Here is a 7,731-nt window from a genome sequence, read left to right as displayed (position 1 = left end):
GGCCTCTTCTAGACTTTTTACCGTTTCAAGTCTTATGTCTTTAATCCATCTTGAGTTAATTTTTGTGTATGATGAGAGAGAAGGATCTAGTTTCATTTTTCCTCATGAGGCTATCCAATTTTTCCCAGCACCATTGATTGAATAAGGTGTCTTTTCCCCAGTGTATGCTTTTGTCTGCTTTGTGAAAGATCAGCTTGTTGTAGGTATTTGGCTTTATTTCTGGGTTCTCTATTCTGTTACATTGATCCATGTGTCTACTTTTATACCATTAGTATGCTGTTTTTGTTAGTTTTGCCTTGTAATATAATTTGAAGTTGGGTAATGTGATGCCTCTCAGAGTTGTTCTTTTTGCTTAGGATTGCTTTGGCTATTTGGGCTCTTTTTTGTTTCCATATGAATTTTAGGATTATTTTTTCTATTTCTGTGGTAAAATGATGTTGGTACTTTGATAGGAATTGCATTGAATTTATAGATTACTTTTGGCAGTATGGACATTTTAACAATATTCTTCTAACCCATGAAGATGTGATGCTTTTCCGTTTGTTTATCATCTATGATGGAATCTTTATATTTTGATGTATGCATTGATTGCTATTAATATAAACTTCCCTCTTAGCACTGCTTTTGCTATACTTCATAGGTTTTGGTATGCTGTGTTTCAATTTTCATTTGTTTCAAACTAAAAACAAATTTCCTCAATTTCTTCCTTGACTCTGTGGTCATTTGAGAGCATGTTTAATTTCTATGTATTTGAACAGCTTCCAAAGTTTGTCTTTATCAATTTCTTTTATTCCATTGTGGTCTAAAATAATTGATGTTTTTTTCCTTTTTTTTTTTTATTTTTTTGTCAAGACTTATTTTGTGTCCTACCATATACTCTATCCTAAGCATGTTCCATGTGCTGATGAGAAGAATGTGTATTCTGTATCTGTTTGGTGAAATGTTCTGTACTGTCTGTCAGGTCCATTTGGTCTGAAGTGCAGTATAAATCCAATGCTTCTTTGTTAATTTTTTGTCTAGATGACTTGTCTAATGCTGATAGTAGAGTATTGAAGTCTCCAACTATTTTATTGGAGTCTATCTCTTCCTTATATCTAATGATATTTGCATTAAATATTGCATGTTCAAGTGTTGCATATATGTTTATAATTGTTATATTTTCTTGCTGACTTGATCCTTTTCTTATACAATGACCTTATTTGTCTCTTTTATGTTTTTTTTACTTAAAGTCTATTTTATAAATAAAGCTATTCCTGCATAATTTGTTTTCTGTTTGCATGAAATATCTTTTCCTATACCTTTACTTTCAGTCTCTGTGGGTCTTTACAGGTGAGATGAGCTTCTTTTATGCAGCATATGGTTGTCATTTTTTTAAAACTCCATTCAGTTCATATCTTTTAAGGAGAAGGTTTGATTTGTTTACATTTAAGATCGTAATTGATGATGAGGGCTTATTCCTGTCCCATCATTATATTAATTAATTTCTGTTTTATGTATCCTTTGTTCCTTTTTTTTCTCTATTATTTATCATTGTACTTTGGTGATTTTCTGTAGTGGTAACATTTGAGTACTCTTCCTTATTTGTGTTTGTTAACCAGTGGGTTTTATACTTTTATGTGTTTTCATGATAGATATCATCCTTCTGCTTCTAGGTATATGACTCCCTTAAGAATTTCTTATAGGGCCAGTCTAGTGGTGATGAATTCTGTCAGCTTTTGCTTGTTTGGGAAAGACTTTATTTCCCCTTCATTTATGTAGATAACTTTGCTGGTTATGGTATACTTGCCTGATAGTTTCTTTTCTTTCAGCACTTTTGAATATCTTATCTCATTCTCCTGTGGTCTGTAAGGTTTCTTCTGAGAAATCTGCTATTACTCTGATGGAGGTTTCTTTATAAGTGACCAGACACTTTTCCTGTATGTACTGATTGGTTGATTGAGATGGGGTCTACTATGTCGTCTAGGCTGATGTTGATCTGCTGGCCTCAAGTGATCCTCTTGTCTTAGCCTCCAAGGTAGTTGTGTGCTACTGTGCCTGGCTCTCTTGCTGCTTTTAGAATTCTTTGACTTCTGACAGTTTGACTATCATGTACCATGAAGGAACCCTTTTGAATTGTATCTATTTTGGGATCTCTGAGCTTCCTGTATGTGGATATCTAAATCTATCACTAGACTTGGAAAGTTTTTAGCTATTGTCTCATTAAATAGATTTTCTATCCTTTTTATTTTCTCTTTGCCTTCTGGGACCCCCAAAATTCAAATATTTGGTCACTTTATGGTATTCCATGTGTACATAGGCTTTTTCATTCTTTTTGCCTGGCTGGGTTAATTCAAAAGACCTCTCTTCGCATTCTGAAATTATTTCTTCTGTTTGATCTGTGTTGAAGTTTTCAAATGTACTTTTAATTTCATTCAATAAATTTTTCTGTTTCAGAATTTGTATTTATCTTTGGCAAATTTCTCATTTATGGTTGCTTTTCTGATTTCATTGTATTTATCTGCATTCTCTTGTATCTCACTGAGCTTCTTTAATATCATTATTTTGACTTTTTTTTGAGACAAGATCTTGCTCTGTTGTCTGGGCTAGAGTACATAACATCATCATAGCTCCCTGCAACTTCGAGCTTGAGTGATCCTCCTGCCTCAGCCTCCCATATAGATGGGGCTATAGATATGTGCCACCATGCCCAGCTAACATTTTTTTTTTTTTTTATAGAGATGGTTTTGCTATGTTGCCCAGGCTGGTCTTGAATTCCTGGTCTCAATTGAGCCTCCCACTTTGGCCTCCCAAAATGCTGGGATTACAAGTGTGAGCCACCATGCCAGCCTATTTTGAATTCTTGATCTAGAATTGCATAAATTTCTTTTTCATTGGAATTTGTTGCTAGAGACTTACTGTTTTCCTTTGGAGGTGTCATGTTTCCCTTTTCATGTTTTTTTTGTGTCCTTACGTTGATGCACATATGGTATAATAATTGCTTCTTCCAATTTTTTGAATTTGCTTTTGTAGGAGAGGACTCTTTCCTGAAGATGTATCTATGGTGTTGGTTGGGTAGGGCACTGGGCTGTGATTATGGGTGTGTGCAGTAGTATAGTTTCCATATGATTTCTTTGGGTATAAATAGCATTAGTGTCTGTGACTTCCTCAGTGACTTAGGGTGCAGTTGTTAGTGGAGGCTGTGGTTAAGTTTTGCTGAGACTGGGGATACCAGGTGGGCTAGTCCTTGGGCCCAGTGGTGGCAGTGGTGGGCCAAACATACCTGAATTTGGGCCCCAGGGCAGCAAACACTGGTACTGGTGTTAGTAGGTCCAAGTGGGCCAGTTTTGGGGCCTCTAAGTGGCTTGCTTGGGTGGCTGTAGTGGCAGTGGTGGGGCAGGAGGTGGATGGGTCCTTGGGCTCCTGGTTAGCAGGTGTGGCATGGGTAATTGCAGTAGCAGTGGTGAAACAACCCTCTGGCTTCCAAGTGGTCCGGGTTGGTGTTGGCAGTGGCTGTGGCAGGCTAGGCAGGTCAGTCCACTGGCCTGCAGATTGTACATGCAGGTGGGTTTCAGATATAGTGAGAACAGTAGATTGGGTGGGCTCAGCTGCCAGTGGTAGTGGACAAGGCTAGGCAATCCCCAGCCCCCTGGATGGTGTGCTCAAGCAATGGAGTGTTGGAGCTAGGTAGGCTGAACCTGTCCTTAGGCCACCCTATGGTGCTTGCCTTACAGATACTGGCTGGGATAGGCAGGGGTGGGGGGATCTTCGGGCCCCTGGCAGAATGCTTGGGTGGAGGAGGACAGTGGTTTTGCTGTGACCCTGCTCCAGGGAAGGGTGGGATTGCTTTCAGTAGCAGCAGTCATAAGCAGGTAGCTGGGGGAACATGTGCTTCTATTCCAGCTGCCTGCTGCATGCAGGTAGCCTGTCTTCAGGGTGCTTGCAATTGTGCAGCAGCACTGTTGCTGAGGGAAGCAAAATCACTACCAGTTGCTTGTGTTTCAGCCCTAGTGGTGGCAGCCAGCAGTGGCAACAGTGGGGGTTTGTCCTTGGGTTGTGAAATATACAGTGGCTCTGCTGTTGAGGGTAGCAGTGTCACTTTCACTGCTCACACTTTGGCCCTCATGGCAGCAACCACAGTGGTGCTCAGGATGTTAATGTTACTCCAGGGATGTGGTGATGCAGGCGCTGTTTGTTTGGTGGGAACCTCACTCTAAAAATGGCACCATGTTGTAGCTGCTAGGACTCAGTGGGGGAAGGAGGTGGGACCCAGTGTGAATTCCTTCTCTGCAGCAATGCCATCATGCAGTCTTCAGTTTCCTGTGTTGGTCTCATGGCCCACAAGGGGTGAGCGGCTTTCCAATGGCTAGAATTACAGGAGTCTGCAATGGGAATGTGGACCACTTGGTGGAGTGAGGTCTCTCACTTACACTTTTTCTGCAATGAGGAGCCTCTCCAGTCTCCCAGCACATCCTGGCTAAGCAGGCTGCCTCACTTTCTTCTTTTTCTAGTTTAAGGTAAAGGCTGTGGTCAATGATTTGAGACCATTCTTTTCTAATGTATGTGTTTAGTGCTATAAATTTTCCTATGAGTGCTGCTTTACTAGCATCATTTTCATTTTGACATGTTGTATTTTAATTTTGATTCAGTTCAAGATAGCTTTAGTTTCCCCTTTGCATTTTTTTCTTTGATCTACGAGCTTTTTAAAAGTATCTTAGTTGTTTGCAAATATTAGGGGACATTTTTGAGTTGTCATCTTGTTCCTGATTTCTAATTTAATTTAATTATGGCCAGAATGTGTTTTGTATGACTTGAAAAGAATGTGTATTCTGCTGCTGTTAGGTAGAATGTTCTATAAATGTTAGGTGGAATGTTCTATAAATATCAATTCAAGTTTGTTGATGGTGTTCAATCTTTCTATTAATACATCTGTGTAGGCAGATTAATGGTCCCCCAAAGATTTCCATACCCTAAACTCCAGAACTTCTGAATAGGTTACTTTACATGGCAAAAGGAACTTTTCAGACATGATTCAGGATTTGAGGATATTGAGATGGAGAGAGGATCCTGGATTGCCCAATCACATGGGTCTTTAACTGTAGAGAATCTTTCTAGGCTATAATCAGAGGGAGAGGTAACAATGAAAGAATGGTCATAGAAATACAGTGTGGCTGGCTTTGAAGATGGAAGAAGGGGGAAATGAACCAAAAATGTAGGCAACCTCTAGAAACTGGAAAAGATAAAGAAGGTGGAGTCAGTAAGAAAATCTGAAACCAAACCAGTGAACTTTTTTGTATTCTTACATACCTGTTGGTCTATCTTGGACTTTGACTGGATCTTCCATCCATGCATGATTTTGTAATGTTTATGTATTGCTCATTCTAGGAGAGACTCCAGAAAGGAATGCAGACCTGCTGACATCCTGACTTCAGCCCACTGAGATCTGTGTTGGACTTTTGACCTACAGAACTGTAAGATGATAAATTTGTATTGCGTAAACCAGCAGTCCCAACCTTTTTGACACCAGGGATTGGTTTCATAGAAGACAATTTTTCCACGGATTGGGGTGGTGGTGGTGGTTTCAGGATGATTCAAGTGCATTATGTTTACTGTATAGTCACCAGGGGTCCTCAAACTTTTTAAACAGGGGGCCAGTTCACTGTCTCTCAGATCGTTGGAGGGCCGGACTATAGTTTAAAAAAAACTATGAACAAATTCTTATGCACACTGCACATATCTTATTTTGAAGTAAAAAAACAAACGTTCAAAAACGCCTGCATGTGGCCTGCGGGCCGTAGTTTGAGGACACCTGGCTCTCTGCTAGTGATAATCTGTATTTGCAGCTGCTGCCTAGCACTAGCATCACCACCTCAGCTCCACCTCAGATCATCAGGCATTAGATTCTCATAAGGAGCGTGCAACCTAGATCCCTCACATGCGCAGTTTACAGTAGGCTTCATGCTCCTATGAGAATCTAAGGCTGCTGCTGATCTGACAGGAGGTGGAGCTCAGGCAGTGATGCAAGCAATGGGGAGCGGCTGTAAATACAGATGAAGTTTCGATCACTTCCCACCTCTCACCTCCTGCTGTGTGGCCCAGTTCCTAACAGGCCTACGGCCAGGAGGTTGGGGGACAACATGCTTAAACAGCTAAGTTTATGTTAATGTGTTATAGCAACAAGAAAAAATGAATACATTTTTTTTGCCAATGTAGTTAGCATTTCCAGTGTTCTTCATTTTTTTTTGTTTAGATCCAAGTTTCCAATTGATATCATTTTCCTTCTGTGTAACAAAATTTCTTTTAACAGTTTTTATAGGGAAGGTCTACTAGCAATGTAATATTTCAGCTTATTTATGTCTGAAAAAATCCTTATTTCACCTTCATTTTTTAACGTTATGCTCATTGGGTAAAGAATTCTAGGCTAATAGTTTTATTTTCTTTCAGTACTTTCTAGATGTCATTTGTTTATCTTCTTGCTTGTATTCTTCATGATGAAAACTCTGCTGTCATCTTGTTTCTCTGTAGATAATGCCTTTTTCTCTGGCTGCTGAAAATGAGTGGGATTTATATTTTAAACCATGGTTTAAGATGCCACAAAAAAATCCATTTTTTGGTGAAAAATGGACCAAATAAAACTAGGCTGACGAAAATTGGATTTGTAGGCTAACTGTATATAATATATAGTAATGATTCTCAAAATTCTGGTTCCAGGACCACTTTGAACTCTTATGATTGGAGGACCTCAAAGAGGTTTTTGTTTATGTGGATTATACCTGTAAATATTTACCATACATAGGTTAGAATTTAAAATCAAGAACTTTTAAAGTATTTGTATATTTTGAAATACCAATAATACTATTACTATTTTGTGAAAAAATTCATATTTTGTAAAACAAAATATCTAGTAAGAAGGACTATAAAAATCTCTTTAATGTCTGACTTAATAGAGAATAGCTGGATTATTCCATCATCATCTGTGTTCACTCTGTTATGCATTGTTTTGGTTAAAGCATATGAAGAAAACCTGGCATAAATAAGTTTAATGGCCTCGCATAAATGAGTAAGTACTGTAGTTGGAAAGGGGAGGAGTATTTTAGTATCTTTTTGTTGATATGGATATTCTTTTTTTTTTTTTTTTTTTTTTTTTTGAGACAGAGTCTCACTCTGTTGCCCGGATTAGAATGCCATGGCATCAGTCTAGCTCACGGCAACCTCAAACTCCTGGGCTCAAGCAATCCTTCCGCCTCAGCCTCCTGAGTAGCTGGGACTACAGGCACGCACCACCATGCCCAGCTAATTTTTTCTATATATTTTTGGTTGTCCAATTAATTTATTTCTAGTTTTAGTAGAGATGGGGTCTTGCTCTTGCTTAGACTGGTTTCAAACTCCTGACTTGAGCAATCCACCTGCCTCAGCCTCCCAGAGTGCTAGGATTACAGGCCTGAGCCACTGTGCCTGGCCAGTCATAGTTTCTTAAAGGTAGGTTGAAATGTGGAATCTGAAACCATACCAATGAACTTTTTTGTACTCTTGTATATTAGTATCTGTTGGTCTTAGTATCTGTTGCTCTATCTTGGACTTTGAATGGATCTTCCTTCCATTAATAATTTTTAGCATCATGCATTGGTCATTCAGAAAATATTGGTTACTGGGTTATAAGAATTTTCTAGTTGTTGATGATATACCATTATGTAATATTTTAAAATCACATTCATAAATACCACTTATTTAACTCAAAGTCTTTAAATATTGGGA

This window comes from Microcebus murinus, chromosome 6 (genome assembly GCF_040939455.1).
Source record: "Microcebus murinus isolate Inina chromosome 6, M.murinus_Inina_mat1.0, whole genome shotgun sequence".
Classification (NCBI taxonomy): domain Eukaryota; kingdom Metazoa; phylum Chordata; class Mammalia; order Primates; family Cheirogaleidae; genus Microcebus; species Microcebus murinus.
This window is presented reverse-complemented; position numbering follows the sequence as displayed.